Consider the following 19,947-nt stretch of genomic DNA (forward strand, 5'->3'; position numbering starts at 1 on the left):
GACAGAACTTCTCAAACTCTGTTTCCATCACTGCCGCTTCTCAGCCCATTTTGTTCTTCAGGCTTATCTCGACATAAACTGAACTTTCTTTTTCTCATACTGTCCTCCGGTTTGAAATTTTCTGGGCACTGGCCTTGCTGAAGCTGTCAGAAGAAAACCACAGTCTTTTGACTGATGAGAAAGAGACATTTGAAGTCAATGGAATTACAACATCGATTTGCACCAGCAGCAGACGGCTTATTCTATATAGAGAGAAAAGCAGATGAGTGTTTGGTTTTTCAGGGAATATGTCCATGGTACATATACCACTGTCATTTAGAGACATAGGAATTCACATAGGGAGGCATGGCAGATCCAATTGCTATATCTATCTTTATTCAGCCTACAGCAACAGCCTACAGCCTACAGTTTCTTAAAACAGGATCTGTGCTATTAACAGCTGCATGAGAACTAGAAAAGCAACGAAGCTTTTGACATTTCTATGCTACAGCAAGCATCACCACTTGATTTTATGCAGCTATCAAAGTCACAAAGCCTTTACCCATAAAAAGATGGCAACCTTATAGTACCTGCAACAATGGATATTCCTGCATGCTGTTGGGAAGAAGCCATACTACCATTGTGAATAAATCCACTCAGTCCCGGCTTCTTAGCATTGTATATATATGAGGAGACCCTGAGATTGAAGCTGCAGCCTGTTCTGTCCTGCTCATTGTTAGTGGAGCTTCTGTATGAATTTCTGTAAAGATTTAAGACCTCATGTATCACAAGGAATATCATATACACAGCTATTGTACCTATTTTTCATTCATATGTCCATGAAGCAAACCCTAGACCCTGCAGTCAACATACTTTCTACAGCCCAGGAGAATGCCCTCATTTATACTTAATGCTAAACCATGGTGAACATTAACCATAGTTACTAAACCATAGTTAAAGCTGTGGCATCTGGAAAATGACTTAAACATTGATTTATTATTATTTATTATCCACCCTTCACCCTAAGGTTCCAGAATATGCCAGTGGGAACAGCTGAGCCTTCAAAGTATTTTAATTTTTTCACTGCTTTTCATTCGTGGATCTGTAGTTTGGGGCAGTGGCAGACAATTTCACCTAGGACTTTCACCAACAATCCACAATCCTCCAAAGAGTTGAAAGTCTAGTTACCCTTTAAGAGGCGAGTTTGCCAGTAGTGGGTGGAGTCTAGGAGAGATGGCTTGGAGCAGGCTTCCTCAACCTCAGCCCTCCAGATGTTTTGAGACTACAATTCCCATCATCCCTGACCACTGGTCCTAATAGCTAGGGATCATGGGAGTTGTAGGCCAAAAACATCAGGTGGGCCAAGGTTGAGGAAGCCTGGCTTGGAGGCAGAGGCTTAGGAGGCTTCATTTAATTTCCAGTCCTTGCTGGAGCAAGTAGCTCACTCAGAGCTCTCCATGGTACTGTAATAACACCATTTGCAGTTTAAGCAAGGCAACCTCAAAAATCCAAATGAATTACATTGTTGTTTTGGATACTGGCCCTGGTATCAGAGACTTCACTTTCAAAGATGGTCTGTAGTGTTAAAAAGTGGTTTCCTTGCCTATTGCATCATAAACCAGTCTCTGTACTGAACATTGTCTGCTGACTCCCAGTGAGTTGCCAATTCAATTGTGCATCATTAAACTATAGATCTTGCACCATCCTTTGGAAGCTGGTTCAAGTGAGCTTAACAAAGATGGCAAAACCAGCGTCCTGCAGGGGCTCATTGGTTTCCACTTGGGCAATAATTTGTATTTTAAAAGCTGCACAAGAAAAAAAAATTGGAAAAGTTCCTGGACATGCAACTATTACTCAAGTTCTGCCAGATGCAACCCAGTTTGAATCTTGAGCCTTCCTGCTTTAAGCACTAAACTGCAATATTCATACTGTGGTGTAGTAGCATTATTTTAATGGCTTCAAGGAAAGCCAGCCAAGTAACGCTGAAAACTGTAGAACTGAATATCTAGCTTCAGTTTCTGCCTTTGGAAGGGAAATTCTTTCTGATATTGCTCACCATACAGATTGGAATCTACACTTAGAATAGCAGATTTGGGAATATAAAGTGTTTATATAGGGACTTGGATTTAGTTTCCCAGTCTCCGCCTTTCTGTGAAGAGCTTGTGGTTCCTCATATGTTGTTGTTGTTGTTGTTGTTGTTATACCAGGCAGAAAGCCTTCTCAGTAGTGGCACCCATCCTGTGGAACACCCTCCTATCAGATGTCAAGGAGATGAGTAACTATATAACCTTTAGAAGACATCTGAAGGCAGCCCTGAAGCTTTTTAATGTGTAATGTTTTACTATGTTTTTTATATAAGTTGGAAGTCACCCAGAGTGTGAGTTACAAATTATAAAATTATTATTATTAGTATTAGTAGTAGTAGTAGACTGGGGCTGTGCACATGCAGCTCTGGCTATTGTACAAATGTAGAGTAGGATCCGAGCCTATGTATTAAAACAGGTATAAGAACCCTATAGCTTCCTGGATGTTGTTGGACTGCAGCTCCCATCAACCCCAGGCAGCATGACCAATAGTTAGGGATAATGGAAACTGTAGTCCAGCAACACCAGGCAGGCCATAGGTTTCATACCCCTAGACTGAAACACAATTTCTTTGAGTTCGGCAACACTGGTGTTTGTTTTACTGATCAAAACAGCAGTTGGCTTTTCAGGGTGGGAGAGGGAGCTTGCACGATCCCATGTAATTTTTAAATTGAAGTGCTATCACACACTTTTCTCATAGATACTCAAACGTTCTGACAAGTTGCATTGACTGTGACTACTTTACTTGTTATGTCTTGAAGATTCCACTCCTGGCAATTGTGCGCCTGCCTCTCCCTCTTGGTGCTGTTCCCTCACTTTTCTCAATACAGAATGACAGTGGAACCATAAATCAATGAGTGATGGGAAACTGAGCCATTAAAAAAGTGTACCATGACTTCAGAAAGATCTATTGATCATCTAGCCATGACCTTGAGCTCTTGGTTTCACAACAAGGACAAAAATTCAGTGCAGACTGTAAGTCCATTCAAACTCAGTAGCGCTGGCAATTTGCAATTTTCACATGTGGGTTAGCTTGTAAAACTTGCTTTTTGGGGGGGGGGAGTGTGCTTTCAGCTGAACACTTTCTTTTTTTAAAATAATATTTATTACTTTTATAGATTACAAAAAAGGAAAAGAAAAAAAGAAGACAAAGGAGAGAAAACAAAAGAGGGGAAAAAACAATACAATACAGTATATAGACAATGCAAAACACAACCTAAACCCAAAACTAAACACATTAAACTAAACTAAACAAAACCCACTCCCTAACCCTAACCCTAAATAAAACAAAACAAAAACAATTTAAAAACATACATCATCCCTTTTCCATACTCTATCTTTCATTCCCTTGTTTCCTCGACCTCCTCTCACCTCCCTTTTTGTGTTCCACTTCTGTTAATTGTTTCAGCAAATCCTTTCCATCTTTCTCCATTTTCTATCTTATTGTAAATAACATATTTTTTAACCTTATTTTCGATTAAAGCTAAAATACTTATATATGCTTAACTCCTTATAACATTTCTGCTAAGCCCATAAAATATCATTCCACCATTTTTCTAACACTCATTAGTTTTACCATATGTCTATATATAAACTTTAAATTTTCCAATCTTCTTCCACCATCTCCTCTCCCTGGTTTCGGATTCTGCCAGTCCTTTCCGTCAACTCCATATAGTCCATCAACCTGGTGATCTTATGTCCGAGGCTCTTAACTCTTTTCCAAGTCCCTTCTGCAGGTCTTCTTCATTTTCTTTAATGCTAAAGAGCAAATCTCGGGGAAACTCCAACCTAACAATACTTTTCTTCCTTCTGGACAGGTCAGCCAAGTTTCCATAGTTGAAGCTAAGGTCCATAAAGTATTTCAGGACATATTTCAAGATTCCTCCAAATCCAAAGGCCCCCAAAACTTCAATCTCCTCCAAGCCCAAGTCCATGTCCCAGAAGTCAGTTAATCCCTGCATAGAGGGATCTTTCCAACTTTCCTTCTTCAGTCCAAGCCGGGATCCAATCCTCAAAATCTGACTTTTTCTAGATTCAATCATAAAAGGCCTCAACTTATAGTCCTCAATTTGCTTCTGTAAAGCCAAGGATCCCGCTTGTATTACTTTATGTTCAACAACAGCAGCTTTCTCCTTCTCCTCCTTCTCCTCCACCATTTGTCCTGCCAAAGTGGATTCCTGTACCAAGTCCTGAATTATTTCTGTGTTGGTGTTCGCTTTTTGACTCAAATTAGTCACTTTCTGTTCCAAATTATCAACTTTAAAAGTCATGTCATCCATCTTCTTATGAAGCTGTCCCAGCGAACAGCTTATCTTATATAAAACAGTCACAATGGCCTCTCCTGTCAACATTTTTAAATGGTCCAAGGTCAATCTCTGGTTCTCAGAATCTTTATCATACAGCTGGAAATCCCCCAGTTACACTCCTGTAACAGTTTCAAAAGCTCCCTCTAGAGGGAAACAGTCTCCACTTGTATCAGTTCTTTCAAGCACAACTCAAGCATTAAAGATAGTTTCAATTTTCAGTTACTTTTCCTCCTTTTTAGACACAGAAGAGGACAATGGAAACAGTATCTTACTCTTATTTAGCTAGCTGTCAAATCCGTTCTGTCAATGAACTCTCCCGAAACGTCATCTGGCAGCCCGTTCCCAGGTTCAGAGCAGTGGTAATTTGATTTTTCACTCTCTCCTGCAGGCTCACTAGGTCCAAAATTTTCCCCCTCTTCTCCTGCTTCCAAGGGGGGTTTTGTATTTTAAACCGATGGAAATTTAATCCTTTGCCAAAAGCTTTCAAAGACTTTAGCTTGTAACGTCTTTGCTTCAGTCTATTTACAAAAGCGGAAGGCGGACTTCCTGTTTATGACCTTCCCGCTTCAGTGCCAAATTAAGGTATTTAAAGATCCAATTTTCCGTTCCTCTCACGGGTAGTTGTTTAAAATCCAATTGTCCACAGGAAAAAGTCAGCGCTCTCCGGCAACAGCAATGCGGCTTCACTCCGTGAAAGAAGCAGTTGATTCAAAGCACCGCGCCACTCACCCCACGTCGCTCCGGATCCCCAAAACAGGGTTTCCCTGCGAGTAGGGGAGGCACAAAAGGTGTCAGCCGAATCGCAGGTTCACAAGCTTCTCCTGCTTGTGATTTCAATGGGTCTCCACCTTCGCCGTGGCGGTCAGACCCCGTTTTTCACAGAGCAAGTTCCTCCCGATCGGAGGAGCTCCGCCATTGCCGGAGGCGCCAACCCGGAAGTCTCAGCTGAACACTTTCTTTTCACAATTCAAAACAGTTTCTTGGCATATGGTATTTTCTAGCATAGTTTAGGGAGGTCCTGACTATATTTTATGAGTACAGAAAATATTTTGTTTGTTGCTTGGCTAATATGGCAAAGGAAACAAGTTGTCACACTGGCATCACTTCTGTCATGATTGGTTTGTTCCCCCAGTTACCTATACAAAATAGGACTACCCCATTCATTTCTCACAATGCATTACACTATTTGCTATGAGACTTGTGGGCTTATAGCCGAATAAAGTATTATCTATCTATCTATCTATGAGGATGGAGGAGGGAAGGAAATATATATGTTATATATGCTATCTTGAGCCCCATTAGAAGATTTACATCATTAATGACTACGATACACCCGTGGGGAGGGATGCCATCTTGTCCTTCAGTTATTGCAGCAAAATGCCATGCGTCAGCTTTGAAAGCTCATTCATTGGTATAGCCAAGTTCATCAGCTCAGACCCCAGTAATTCTTGTCCTTTCAAGATCCACAGAATATAATAAAGTGAGGAAGGCAGAGAGAAAATCATAGGGTCTAGCAATGTTTGGAATCATAAAATGCCGGCAAATTGTTAAACACAAAAGCAGAGCTGTTTGATACTGACAGGCTAATTGCCATTGGCTTTGCTGCTATCGTGTTGCTTGACCTAAGCACCAGCTTTTCCCAGCAACCGCTGATGAGGATGAAGAAGATTATCCCTTGGCACTGACAGTTTCACTGCTGAAAAGAGGTGACCTTTTCTTTCTCAGTGCTGTCAGGGATATCCCCAGCTCTGCATCCATACCTACTCAAAAGCTGACAAGACTATATAACAATTTATCTGGGAGGAAAGACTAGGCTCATCTCAAAGCTGGAAAAGGAAATGGATGGGCATCTCTAATTTACAGATGTTCATAACCTTCAGCATGAGACTCTTAATCTCAGGGCCTTGGGTTTGAGCCCCGTGTTGGGCAAAAAGATTCCTGCATTGCAGGGGGTTGGACTAGATGACCCTCATGGTCCCTTTCAACTCTACAATTTTATGATTCTATGATTCACAATTAATATGATGCCTCTAACAGTATATCCGTGTCCTCTCCTTCAAATATTTGTAAGAAGATCTGCATTTTACATTTACACTGTAACAGTCATGGCTTTCACCAGAAAATCCTGGCAACTGAGGTCTCTTAGGAGAAACCGTATAGTGCTATAGTTCCCAGCACACTTAACAAACTACAGCTCCCAGCATACTTTGGGGAAAACCACGACTGTCAGAGTGGTAAAAGAGTGCTTTAAATGTGTGGTGTAGATGTGGCCATCTACATTACAGACTATATTGGCCCCATCTGTACCATACATGTAAAGCACTATGATGCCACTTAAATAGTCGTGGCTTGCTCAAAAGAATCCTGGGAGATGTAGTTTGTTAAGGGTGCTGATAGTTAGGAGACCTTGATTTCTCTCACAGAGCTTCAACTTGCAGAGTGGTTTAACAATCAATCCCTCTTCCCTGGGAACTCTGTACGGTTGTTTCTTTATGAGTAGGCTAAGGAAGGACCATGATATACCGGTACTGAAGAACCAAAGTGGTAATGAGCGTCCAGTGCACCGTTTGACACAGAACCTCTGACACATTAATCCAGCCCATCAGGAAACTGCACAAGAACACATTCAATTAGAGTGGGCGGAAGTGCCACAGCATGCAAGCATAACTTGGGCAATTGAATATTTTCCTCTTGGCAGAATAGTCCTAATCAGCACACTGAGGAGGAGAGACAAGCTGTCTGTTCCAAGTGTTTTAAGGCAAGAATTGGACCTGGTGGTGTTTTGTTTTGTTTTAATCCACAATGCTTCTTTAGCTGTACATACAATTAGTTTCATCTTCACTCTTCTGTTGTCACACACATCCTCCAGGATCTCATTCTACCCATGTCTTCAGATCTTTTCTCGAGGCCCTGTTCCAAGTACACTACCCTTTTTAAGAGAGGTGCACTGTGCTTCAGCAAAGAGCATGATATTTTCTGCAGTAGAGCCCCAGCTTTGGAATTCAGACACCTGTCCAGTGCCAACATTGCAAGCTTTGCAACATCTGGCGAAGACCTCCCTATTTGCTCAAGCAAAGTTGGGGAAACTGTGACCCTCCAGATGTTGTTGATTTATGCCCCCCCAGCATTCCTGACCATTGGCTGTGATATCTGGAATGGATGGGTGGTGCTGTGGGTTAAACCACAGAGCCTAGGACTTGCCAATCAGAAGGTCGGCAGTTCGAATCCCCGCGATGGGATGAGCTTCCGTTGCTCGGTCCCAGCTCCTGCCAACCTAGCAGTTTGAAAGCACGTCAAAGTGCAAGTAGATAAACAGGTACCGCTCCGGCGGGAAGGTAAACAGCGTTTCCGTGTGCTGCTCTGGTTCGTCAGAAGTGGCTTAGTCATGCTGGCCACATGACCCGGAAGCTGTACGCCGGCTCCCTCGGCCAATAAAGCGAGATGAGCACCGCAACCCGAGTCGGCCACGACTGGACCTAATGGTCAGGGGTCCCTTTACCTTTACTTATCATTTCTGACCATTGGCTGTCATATCTGGAATGGATGGGAGTTAGAATCCAACAATGTATGGAGGGTCACAGGTTCCCTATCCTTGGGTTAAGTGGTTTTGGGAACTTTTCTCTATTCTGTTCCCCCCATCCCACCCCCAGATTTTCAGTCACTTCATTTTGCTTTATTTATCTGTTGGTTTAAACTAGTATAGGCTAGCACTACCACCTTAAAGAGGCAGCAGGTACAGAATCAGCTTCCAGGACCACTTATATATACTTGTGTTGATCTGCCCTACTCACCAACCTAGCAGCTGCATTCTGCCCTGACTGCAGCTTCCAGACCAGGAGGGTTAAGATATATTTCAAATAAAAATGGGCTTCACCCAATTCAGTCCTTCCTCTATGGGCTTTGATGCAGCTATTAAATGTTGGCAGTGAATCCTCATTTTGGGTATCATAAATGCACTGGTTAGGTGCAGAAGGAGCCTGTGGCCAGGAGACTATTCATGATTAATTTGGTTGGGTGGCATTGGACTTGACAGATTGCTTAACAATATTTGTTATTTAAATGCCAGAGTAGCTTATTTTAGTATCTTAGTTTAGTGTGCTTGGCTCTGGGACTGATGCATTTGTTATAGGTATTCTCTGAATTTATATACCTGGCAGTAATTTCTACTGTCTGGCAGCCACTCTCTGTCAATGACTGAATGAGCCTTCTCTCAAAGAAGACACAATTCTTCCCTCAGACTAAAGCCAGTTCCTTTCTAATTAGCATCATGGTTCTGGGGTCTGTAATGGTAAACCTTTCTGAAGTTAATGAGGCAATTCTGGGAACAATTAAGCCTTCCATGTATAAAAGACACACAATTTTAATGGAAATGAAGTGTTCCATTTTGAGCAGGAGTAAAATCTTCATTCCTGCCTCAGCTATAGAATTGTCTGTAAATCTGGTTTTAAGATACAATATTAAACTACGAGTTAAATATAGATACATCCTCTTCTTTCTAGTATAGACAGGAAAGGAAGTGAATGTTAATTACAAATAGATGTGAACTAGTTCATGTTTTCCTCAGTGTCATTACTTGCTCACATTACATTACGGAGCAATAATTGGAGAATTCATTTATTTATCCTTAGCATCATGCAGCAAATGATATTATCATGCAAGATAAACCTTGTCCATGGTGCTGCCATGATGGAGGCTCATGGGAAGGATGTGGTGCTGTGTAAAACCAGGCAGTAAGTCATATATTGGTTGGTAAGAGATGGCTGGGTATGGTTGGTGAGAATGTCTGAGTGTGTGGTTTCTGTATGAAGGATTGCTTGGGAGCTGTTCCTGGGCTGTGGAAATGTGGGTGAAGCATCTATAAATGTGCCTTGTATATGTGCATTTTTTAATTGCAGTATAGTATTTTATTTTTATTTGCAATTATTTTTTTAATGCTTAAGAGAATATATTGTTTTCCTGTTAAGTATGCTACCCTAAATGTGGATCTTGTATTTGATTTTCATTTGTAATGCTTTATTTTTACATTTTGTAAAGTTTTATCTGATATTTTAAGATAGGTTGTAAACTGCTTAAACATTTTCTTTGGAGGGAGGAATGCAACACAGAGATTATATAAATAAAATGAATAAAAGTGTGTCAATTAGAAAGCAACAGAAATTGCAGTAAGGTATTAGCATTTTGTTCATGCACAAAGTAACAGCTCTTAAAGAGAGCTGGTCCTAAAGCAGGATCCGTCCAATTTTTCCTAGTCTCTCTGGTCAAATCCACACCATACATTTAAAGCATATGGCTTCCTCAAAAAAATCTTGGGAACTGCAGCTAACTACAATTCCAGAACCCTTAACAAACTACAGTTCCCATTATTCTTTGGGGGCCAAACAATGTGCTTTAAATGTATGGCATGCATGTGACCTTGTTCCATTGCACTTAAAGATAAGCCTGTAAAGATCAGTTTCCAAACAACTGAAACTAGCTGCGATGGGCTTCCGCTGCTAGCTCTGACCCTTACCAATGGGCCTAAAGGACAATTTCCCTGTGCATCCTTACAATTTAAGAACATAAGAAGAGCCCCACTGATCTATCAAGTCCAGCACTCACAAAGACAACTCAAAAGGAAAACCTGAGCACAACAGCACTTTGTCCACTTGTGATTCCTAGCAACTGGGATTCAGAGGTCTACTACCTCCGAAACGGAAGACAGAGCTTAGCCACAGTGGCTACTAGCTATTGATAGCATCAACTTCCATGAATTGAACTTTTGTGATAAGAGCCTAGTTTATCAGGTGGAATGGAAATTCCAGTGTGGTTGTCCACTTGCTGTTTCCCACCTGCTTGTCTTGCTGCTCCTTCTTATCTGCTTCTTTTTACATTACTTCCCAGCCAACTTGTGGTGACATCCTTAGTGCATGACACCTAATATAATTAGGCAGCTTCCAGGTTCAGCTAGCTACTGTACTGAAACTCAGACCACTATTTTAACTATTAAGTTCAATGGCATTGCATCCTTACCCAAATGCAAACAGTCAGGAAATTTGGGGGAGCGGGAGTGCCTGAGCTTTTCAGTGCTACTCTTTGCAATATCACTGATAAAAATGTTTCATGACTGTCTGTCTGTTTCTTTCTGTTGCTCTCTCTCATACACCAGTTAAGCTGAGCCTCACACGACTGGAATACAAGGTACAATGGTCTCCCTCTGCAAGACTTTTGAGATGTGTTATAGTATCAGAGGGCAATATACCATACTGGTTAATAGGATTCTGTCAGCGTAAGTGAATGAATCACTCCCATTCCCAAACACTCCCCTCCAGTCTTTGTTTAACAACATTTGCACTTTCCTGGGTCTCTGTTGCCATCATGCAACAGACCTATTTACTTTATGATGTGGGGCTTGGGCTTGCTTTCTGGAAGGATTACATTTGGTCTATTTTCTATTGCAAAGCTTTCAGCTGTACTCTGATGGAAAGCTGTCCTGCTGATCCAAGTTAGGTAAGCCCTGCATGCCCCTGCTGTAAATGTAATTGTGTTCAGTGCAGTGGCAAAGTGGGAACTGGATGTTTAGTGCTTAGCACATTTCCTATGAAACACCTCACCACCACCTCCCAGCCTTACACACCTCCTGCATGCTCCCTCAGCCTTCTTCACATTTCAAAGGGAAGAATCCAGCACTGCTTAGGACTCTGCACAGGGCCTATTACCGCAAACAATACTCTTCTTGAAGCATAGTATCACCAGAGACTTGGGTAGTTAAAATCAATGGTCCAATTCATAAGTTGTGAGGCTATGTGGTAAGCCACATCCCCGCGTTGGACTCTTGCACAGCTCCCAGCACAAGGAATTGCCTTGATCACGTTGCATTATTGAACTGCTATGTGGAAAAGATATAAATGTAGCTGCAAAGACTGCACATTTCCCATGATGTTAAGGGGAGAGTGCTGTGTCCTGCTAGGAAAATTCAGAATTCTAAGGTTGTCTGTCTCTCTCTGTGTGTATACATACATACATATAATTTGAATTCAACCTGTGTCCATATTATTTAAGTTCCTTTTTGTAATTTTTATTCAGGTGTGTATTCCCCTTTGTTAAACTTTTGTTTGGCAATGGCCTGGTGATCAGTTACCAAGAAATGAATTTGAAATATGATTCCTTCAACTCTGGAGATAAAGGAATTTCAAGCAGGGCCTCAGATGATGACCGGAGTGAGTGTGAAGGAACCTGCAGAGGAAGGCAGTTACTAATTTGTGGAAGAACTTTCTCTCTCTTTGTTCAGTTCTTGTTTTGTTTTAGAAGATACACCCACGATACTGGACAGGAGAGAGAAATTTGCAGCCAACTGCCTGTTTAATTAGTACCAGGGTGGCCATGTGTCCTACTTTACAGAGGACATTAGTGAAGTGCAGCCAGGGGACAGTCCTCTGCTTGAAGTGCTGACTGGTCTAAGTCTGGTTTCAAAATAAATAACCATAAGCAGGATGAGCCTTGAAGTTGTCCATCAATAGCTGGCACCTGAGCAGCAGACTGAGCAGGTACACAGACCACCTGGTCCCAGTCTTCCACACCATGGTTAATTGTATTGTGTTACTATTTAATTTAGTCATTTCTAAATTTGCACTTATGCATATAAATTAACATATGCATTTCCCCCCCCCCCAGACTTGTGTTCTCTATTGTCCTCTTTCGGGGAAAGGTTTTTCTCTTGCTTGGCAATACATAAATGGCCACTCTAATTAGTAGACATGTAAGCATTGCATTGCAGGAGGTTGAACTAGATGGCCCTCAGGGTCCCTTCAAACTCTCCAATTCTATGATTTGATGATTGGAAAATACATGTGCATATGTTCTCAAACCAAATTATAGGGAATCATCGCAATAGCTTACCAACCATGTACCAAACCGCTGGATAATTCAGAAGCTGTTTGTTGTACAGGCAGATACAGATGATCAGAGCCATTTCCAATTGACACTTTCTTTTGCCCTCTCATTTGCCAGCCACTCTAATTCACTCTATTTATTTAGAAAATTAATACAACATCTTAAGTTGGGTTCTAAAGGGCAGCATGCATAAACGTTCCAAGTATCAATACAATATTAAAACAATCAATAGCAAATCAAGCAATGTCATAAAAATGGAGAGCTAATAAACCAAAACCATTCAGACAGCTAAAACCATATAGTAAAATTTAAAAGCCTGTGCAAAAAGCCTTGGTGTCTTAACCAGGTGCCAAAAGGAATACTCTGTCAGCGCCAGTCTTTATCCCCAATGTTGGAGGCGGTGTGTCTCTGTATGCCAGTAGCTGTGAATCACAAGTGAAGAAATTGCTGCCCCCAATGGTTCCTTTGCAGCCATGAGTTTATCTGCCCCACATCCAACACCACATGTGCCAAATAAAAATTGCACCTGGACTTAATTTAGTCTGATATATACTATCATCTGCAAGCAATGCTTTTCTGCATTCTACATAAGACCAAAAAAAATCCCAGTCTCTATAGAAAAGAGTAAATGGATAAGAGCCTGATATCAGAGAGAGACATATTCAAAGAAACCAGTGGGGGGACATTTCAACCTCTCAGGACATTGTGTTACTCACCTTTAGAGGACTATTCTTGAAGACGAAACTTCAAATAGAGTTTCCAGTATAAAACCACTGAAATACAACTTCTCCAGAAGTTCTATCACCTGGGCAATAAACGAGATAATGGGTTTTTATCACTGCTGTTGTTCATTGGCTTATCAATGCCAGGATAGTTGTACCATCATCCACACTGCTTTGTGAATGATCACTATGATGATTTACATAAAACACATTTAATATAATCATAATAGTTTGGACTTTTTGCATTTCATTTCTCTGTTATCTAACAGTCCCTCTCTCCACCACCCACCATATAGATACCTACCTGCCAGTTTATATACCTGATTAAGCAGATTGTAGTCTGAAAGCTTGGACCATAATACATTTGTTATGGTTTAAGGTGCTACAAGACTTTGTTGATTTTCCTGGAATATACTTACATTGCTACCCCTCTCCTCTGAAAATTGTTTTGTCGTTGTTGGTTTTAAATTGATTTCTTGTTCAATTATGTTTGTAATGCTTTCTCATTTATGTGTGGGAAGGGTTAACAATGTTTTGATCCCTATCTCCAACCATCTGCAGAGAGTAGGAGATTTAAATTCAACACCTTTTGAAAGTAAAATGAATTCAGCCAGCCATGTTTTACAGGTGCTAGCTACACAACTCTTTTTCCACTGCCTAAAAAAAAATAATTAAAAGATTACAGCTGAAATGGTACATCTCATAGGGTTCTGGTAATAGAAAGCTCATTTCATAATTTGACTCTAATTGTATTGACAAGAAAGTTTGGAGGAGGCAAAGAAATATGCTACCCTCCAATCAAAATACAGGGAAAGAGCCACGGATCATAAGAGCGCAGCACTAGAATCTGTTTTCAGTGCTCCTAGATTAGTATAGGGATGAGTTACTAATACAGAAGCTGCCTCTGCGCATGTGCAAAGCAAAGTACAAGTGTGTCACAAGCAAAAAAAGGGGGGTGAAGTTACCATGCAACATCTGAGTAAATTGCATGGGCATGATCTGGCTGCACAAGTAATTTCTCTTGGGTAAATGCAACAAAGAGTTGGAAGCAGGGTTAAGCATGCATAAGCCTATAGGGTAGCTTATGACATATATTTGCATACGGTGCTGACTTCCTTTTTTTTTTTTTTTTTGCTATGGTGGGGGAGCATATCTTTAGTCCAGAAGGGAGAGAAGGATCATAGCAGTGTGGAATATATTTCCTTTATCTCCTGATAGAACTCCATTAACATAGCCAACTATCGTGCATTATTATCTTGAGAACCAGCAGGGCAAAATCCTGCCACCTACCTCTTCGTGCTCCCTGTTACATTGAGAAACCTTGATGAAACGGGTTGAATTTGGAAGCTCCCTTAACATTTACACTGCAGAATAATTTGCTTGCATTTTAACTAGCCTGAAGGATTATGCATGGTGAGAGGAACCACATTAAACTAGTTGTGCGATTCAGATGGGGCCCCAACTGGATTGAAGATCCCAAGACCAGATTGTGGCTGAATTCACATAATCTATTTACAACACTATGATACCACTTTAAACAGCCATAAATTCCTACAAAGATTTTTTGGAAAGTGTGTTTGTTTATGGGTGCTGAAAGTTGTTAGAGGCCCTCTAGTCCTCTCAGCCACAATTTTCAGAGTGCTTTAACAATCAATCCCTCTTCCTGGGGAACTCTGGAAACCATAGCTCTATGAGGAGAACAGGGTTCTCCTGACAAATCTCAGTACCCTTAGCAAACTACGGTTCCTAGGATTCTTTAAAGTGTTTAAAGTGGTATAATGCTCTAAATGTATGGTGTGACTATGGCCTGTATAAGTAATCAGGACCTGATCCTCTGCCCCATTGCCCCAGTCCCCAAATTGGTGTCCAAGTCACAACCTCTTCAGATCTCTTCAGATGGTTGCTTATTGACCCATTGCTAAGTGCCAGCGGATACAAACCCAATGAAAGTAATCAGTCCCCAGGAGTAAAAGTGTGGCCTATGAAGTTGACAAGAGTAGTTCTTTTATTTCATATGCAAGTCACACAACTTGTATATTATCATGTAAGATTGTTTGCTTTATTGTCTAAGTAAATGCCAATTAAGTGAGAAGCAGTTTTTCCCCCTTTTGCTTTTATTGCACGCATTTGGTAGCTTTTATGGTGACTCACAATTCAATAAATAGAGCAGCAAATCATTACTTTCTGCCTTAGTCTGATGATTGATTTGCTTTTCCTGGGGAAAGCTTCTTTATGGCTCTTGTTGCCTAGACTAATGGAGGAACTTCAATCTTTTAAGCCAAATTCATTTGTGGTTAAATACCAGTGGTTAACCATCTACTCTTTATTTCCTTTGCCACATCCTAGACTACTTCAAACATTATGTAAATGTGAGGGATTTTCAATGGTTAAAATATACATACTCGTGAAACATTCTGCCACTTCCCATATCTTGAACTGATTCTCCCAGGCACAATTAGAAACAAGATAGAAAAATATCTTAACTTCCACAAAAGTCAGTCTATTTGGTTCAGCAGAAGTTCTCCAGGGTTTTAGACCTTTGTCTTTTCCAGCCCCACCTGGAGTTACCAGGTACTAAACCTGGGACTTGCTTCATGCAATGGTACAAACTTACAGCTATAACATTTCCTTTTTCAAGAGGCTTGGTTGTTGTTCATATTTTGGTGTCTAGCTGACTATACTATTTGGAGATGGAAAGTGAGGACACTTGCCCCAGTGATCCTGGTTTTTTGTTTTTGTTTTTGTTTTGTTTTGCTTCATGTAATGCATTAAAGTGGCTAAAGTATTTTAGATCTCTTGAAACTCATTCAGATACACCCATCTATGCCTTCTCCTTTGGCCTGTGATTTCGTTCTAGACAATTGGAATGTGGCTGTGTTAAAAGGCTGTGCTAAAAGACTGCTTAAGTGCCAGCCTTGTTCCTTAGTACAGAATAATTATCTAGGGTAGGGTGCTTGCAGTTGTCCTCCTTGCTTGAGAAAAGAACTGCCAGCATATCATACAGTGTTTCTCCAAATCATCATTTCTTGTTGGAACTCAGCAGCTATTGTAGATTTGCCAAGATATTTTTCATATGGTTTTCCGGGGTGTCATTGCATGTCAACCGTCCCAGTCCATAACAGTTAAATGATATCACTGCCATGTTGAGCTTTATGGTATACTTCAGTTCATCTGATATAACTCTGACTGTAAAGCATTCAGCAGTGGGCACTGCTGGAGGCAGGATATTAGACTTGATGGACGAATGCCTTGATGTGGTATGGCAAATGCTATCTTCCCTTAAGTAAACAGTTCTGAAGTTCAAGATATTTTGGTAGACTTTGCTGCAAAATATTATTTTTAAAGCCCCTAGATTTCTTTAAACCTTCAATAAAACACTCCCCACTCCTAAGCAAGCCACCCTATTTAAGTGGCTGTTGCGAGGAAACAACTTAATATTTGAAGTATCTGTGGTAGTCTAAAGCGTTCCGAAGATGTCATTCCTCCCCATAATTTTCTGTTACCGCTCTGGAAAGTTTTTTTGTTTTTTTTTTAAGCAGCAGTGAATGTTTAGTTGTATCATTCTCTCCCATGAATATTTACATTATTATTCATGGCATATATGCTCACACCTCCACCCTCCATGTGAAAAGGGTGGGTGGGCTAAATGGAAACAACTCAGAGGGTTTTAAAAAATAAACTGTTATTTGTTAAGTGCTTCTCTCAGCTGCTTAAAATGTTTTGTTCTCTTTATGCTTAACTCCTTGGGCTATTCTCAAACAAAGGCTCTTTCTTAATAGGTTGATTTATGGCAATAATCCACTTTGCATCCCCCTAATGGAGTGGAAGAAATGAGTTAGAAGAACGCTGTACTTTGCAGACAGGTGCCCCTGGTCCACACATGTCAAAAAATAAGGTGTCACAAGAACAAACTCTGCTACATTTTTATTCATATTTTTATTTTTGAAGAAATGAGTTCAAGGAAGTGGCAATAAAATCTGAGATGTTAATGGGACCAGGACATTAGATATTATTTTAATATGTGGAATATTGACATTTTGATGGCAGCATAATTATTAGATGTTATTTTGTTGCGCTGAAACATCATGCACCTGTGAGCCATATGGGATTAACCCATTGCAGTGATACCTCAGGTTACATACGCTTCAGGTTACAGACTCCGCTAACCCAGTAATAGTGCTTCAGGTTAAGAACTTTGCTTCAGGATGAGAACAGAAATCATGCTCCGACAGCATGGCAGCAGCAGGAGGCCCCATTAGTTAAAGTGGTGCTTCAGGTTAAGAACAGTTTCAGGTTAAGAACGGACCTCTGGAACGAATTAAGTACTTAACCCGAGGTACCACTGTACATCTTTAATGAGGAAACGGAGGGAGGGAAAGAAGTCCAACTCTACAGCTGTGAGTAACAAACATGAAAGGGAAGGGATCTCGATTTGAAACCGAGGTCAGACTGGTTCAGGGCATAGCTGTCAACTTTTCCCTTTTCTTGCGAGGAATCCTATTCGGAATAAGGGAATTTCCCTTTACAAAAGGGAAACGTTGATAGCTATGGTTCAGGGACAATTTAAGCAGTCCACTCCTAAGACACCTATATTTACTTTGCTGGAAAAGAGAGTCCAGTGGGAGGATGGCTAGGTTCAATCTCTGGTATCTCCAGGTTAAAGGATCAGGTGATGGGAAACCCTCTGCGGGAGACAAGAGTAGCTGGAAGTCCCGCAGAATAAGGAGTCGCCAACGCGCTGCCCTGCCTGCTGCTGCTGGGACTCCCCCGGGCTGATGGGAGTTGTAGTCCACGACATCTGGAGGGCTCCTCATTGACTTTGTCCTCCGCCTTTGTCCCTGGAAGTGCACAGGGCGCTGGCAACACTTAGCCAGGACTAGACACAGGGCGCCTTAGCGCCGCGCGAGGCTGCACAACAGGCTCACGAGGGGCTGAGGGCGCTAACTTCGCCGCGTTGTCCCCATGGAAACTGCGGAAGACCGCGGCGAGCTCGGAGACGCGAAAACTGCCTCCCCGCTTTCAAAGCCCTTTGTGCCGGGCTCCCTCTTGCCCCCAGAACTCGCACAGGGCCTCCCCCCGCTCTGGAACACGCGAAGGCGTCGTCGTGTGAACGGCTCCGGGGAGGGTTTTCCAACCTCATCCCCACCCTGTGTAACTCCGGCCGGCCCAGCGGAGCGCAAGAGGCGGAGGAGGGCAGGACGGGACCCGGCGCTTGTCGAAAGGAAGCCCAGACGGGCTCCTGAGTCGCCGCAGCCCGCCCGAGGGAGAAGGAGCCACCGCCAGTTCTCTGCCTAGAGACACACGCACATGGCTAGAAGCTGGCGGCCGTTTTTCACGCGGATTATGATAGCCGCCTCTACTGCTCCTTCTAGGCTCCCATAAGAAGCAGGAGGCGGGCGCGTGAGGAGCCGGAGAGCGTGTCCGCGCTGGTGCCCGCCGTCAGCACTTCGCGGGGTTTCTCCGGACTTTTTCCTCAGCTAGGCACCGCCTCCGCCGGGAGGTGCGAGAAGCGGGTCAGAGAAGAAGCAGAAGAGCGGGGAAAAGGCTCGCCCTCCGGCTCTTTCCCCTCAGTCTAGCCACCGCGGTGAAGTGAAATACCCTCTCCGCTAACTCGCGAGCTCCGTTCCCTTCTCCTCTCTCTGCCTCTCTCCTCCGTGAGGCGACAAGCGAGGGGAGGGCGGCTGGAAGGGGGAGGGCTCTGCAGCAGGGGGCCGCTCCTGGTTGGGCCCTGGCTCGCCGCCTGTCACAGGGCGGCGTGTGTGTGTCGGCGGGCTGGCCCCGCCTCGGCTCCTCGCCGCCCATCCCCTCCGCTGCACAGACAGACATGACACAGATCCTCAGTGGCTGCAGCTGCCGCTGAGCGAGCGGCCACTTCCTCGGGCTGGGGCGGGCGCGAGGGCGCGCAGCCTGCTGGCAACGGGAGCTGAGGCGGAGCGGCGGCGGCGGCGGCGGCGCCTTAGTCGGCTTCCCCCTCAGCGAGCAAGACAGAGAGAGAAACAGCCCGCCTGCCTGCCAGTAGCCACACTAGGGGCCAGCCTCGCTTAGCGCCGCCCGGAGCCCGCCTTCCTGCCTGCCTGCCTGCCTGCCATCCCTCCGGGCGGGGGGCAGCCCGGCTCTCCCGGGAGCGCCGAAGCCGGCTGCCGAAGTGGTGGCACTTGGAGAGCCGGCGGCGCGGCGCTGCTGGGAAGGAGAGCGAGTGACTGAAGCGCCGCCGCCAAGGCAGCCCGAGCGGCACCCAGCGGCCACGCAGACCGGGCTGCCTCGCCGCCGCCGCCTCTTCGTTGTCCGCGACCTTCTTGAGGGGCTTCCCCACACCAGCCTCTCCGAGCCCTGTCCGGGCCTGGGTTTCCCCCGCTCGGCGTGCTTGCAGGCCCCGGGGAGGCCGCAGCGGAGCTAACGGGACGTGCCCCTCCCCGGGCCAACCCCGCGGGCCGCGCGAGGGGGCCTGGGCGCAACGCGAGACGCCCGGCGGGCCACGGGGGTTGCCTCCCCCCCAGGACAGCATGGGGGAAAGAGGAGCCGGCAGGCCCTGAGCAGGCGACCGGGGAGGGGGGCTCCCGGTTCTCCCTCCTCCTCCTGCTTCTCTCCCCCCCCCCCCCCGCTTCCTCCGCTGCTCGCACGCAGATCGGACCAGCTGAGCTGCCTTATAGTCTGGGACCGCCGGAGAGATCCTCCGAAAGCGCTGGATCGGCGCCTGCTTTTCTCGCGCAGCCTGACCATCGCTCCCTCCCCCCCCCCCTCCTCGCGAGCAAATTAGATTGGTAGAAAGAAGGGGATCTGCGTCTGTTCCGGCTGCCTTTGGTTCCGAGAAGGAGCCCAACAGCTGCCCGGCTTAGAAGCGGCCAACCTCACAGGGGATCCCCCCTCCCTTGGCAAAGCACCTCTCCGCAGCAGCAGCAGCAGCAACAGAGAAGGTAAGAGGCTGTTTTGGGCTTGGGCGGTGATGCTGAGCCGGGTATTGCTCTGTGAGAAAGAAGAGGGGGAGCA

The 19,947-nt window shown here is 44.0% G+C and overlaps 1 protein-coding gene and 1 long non-coding RNA gene across 2 annotated transcripts in view; one reads left to right on the plus strand and one right to left on the minus strand.

Annotated features, from left to right (window-relative positions):
- Positions 1–5,710: 5,710 nt before the first annotated feature.
- On the minus strand, positions 5,711–13,039 carry LOC310743663. Its single transcript, XR_014539159.1, has 3 exons — positions 12,955–13,039; positions 12,245–12,370; positions 5,711–5,822 (listed from the first exon to the last, which is right to left on the minus strand). It is a non-coding gene; the product is annotated as an uncharacterized lncRNA (long non-coding RNA).
- Positions 13,040–18,767: 5,728 nt separating this feature from the next.
- The window catches only part of LARGE1 (LARGE xylosyl- and glucuronyltransferase 1), a 320,530-nt gene continuing 319,350 nt past the window's right edge, over positions 18,768–19,947 (plus strand). The window contains exon 1 of the mRNA XM_083574012.1: positions 18,768–19,874. The gene's annotated coding sequence lies outside the window, so the exon portion shown is untranslated. The remainder of the gene's footprint in view (positions 19,875–19,947) is intronic.

This window comes from Podarcis filfolensis, assembly GCF_964270895.1.
Source record: "Podarcis filfolensis genome assembly, chromosome: 10".
Taxonomy (NCBI): Eukaryota; Metazoa; Chordata; class Lepidosauria; order Squamata; family Lacertidae; genus Podarcis; species Podarcis filfolensis.